Raw genomic sequence first — 685 nt, 5'->3', positions numbered from 1 at the left:
ATAAGTATCAGTTGCATTTTCAGATAGATTTATTTTTATTTCAATTTTGGGGATACTAACTAGAAACAGTACTGTTTTTACTGTGTGTTCATTACAACTATACATTGAAGAAGTTGAATTTATACTGACTATCAAGAATAATACTGAAAATCATTTGTGAGAGATTATGACTTTACTTTGTTCTAAATCAGTGCAATAAAAAGTTGCTTTTAGTGTTACAGCTCTTTTAGAATTTGTCTAGCAGGTTTTCTGGCTTCCGTCGGAAAACCCCTAAAAAAAAAAAAAGTTGCTTTTTAGCCTTATCTATGTCAGCTATAAAATATTTAATAAATTGAAGAATTTCTCTTTAGTTCCTAGTTTACTGCTAACCATTCAAAGCACCTTGAATGGTGGCTGCATTTTATTAAGCACTTTTGCTACATCTGTTTATGATCATGTGATTTCTTTTTCTTCTCTAACCTATTGATGAGCAGGATTGCCTTAGCTGGTTTTCAAACTGGAACCATTCTTGCAAAACAGGATAAATCTCACTTGATCATGGTGTGTAATTTTTTTTCCACATGGTTAGGTTTTACTTGTGAATATTTTGCTGAGGGATTTTGCAATTTTCTTTGGTTCATAGATAATTAGTTTGTTAAGGTTTGTATCATTAGGGTGGAAAGTCAGCTTCAAAGTTTCTTGCATA

At 31.4% G+C, this 685-nt stretch overlaps 1 non-coding gene across 1 annotated transcript; it reads left to right on the top strand.

Annotated features, from left to right (window-relative positions):
- The first annotated feature begins 210 nt into the window (after positions 1-210).
- LOC128123534 (U7 small nuclear RNA) lies at positions 211-272 on the top strand. Its single transcript, XR_008222713.1, has one exon. It is a non-coding gene; the product is annotated as a U7 small nuclear RNA (small nuclear RNA).
- Positions 273-685: the final 413 nt, after the last annotated feature.

The sequence above is a fragment of the Peromyscus californicus genome, unplaced genomic scaffold, assembly GCF_007827085.1.
Source record: "Peromyscus californicus insignis strain IS unplaced genomic scaffold, ASM782708v3 Scaffold_3__1_contigs__length_106647218, whole genome shotgun sequence".
Classification (NCBI taxonomy): Eukaryota; Metazoa; Chordata; class Mammalia; order Rodentia; family Cricetidae; genus Peromyscus; species Peromyscus californicus.
The sequence above is the reverse complement of the archived record's forward strand: the minus strand, read 5'-3'. Positions and strand labels throughout refer to the sequence as shown.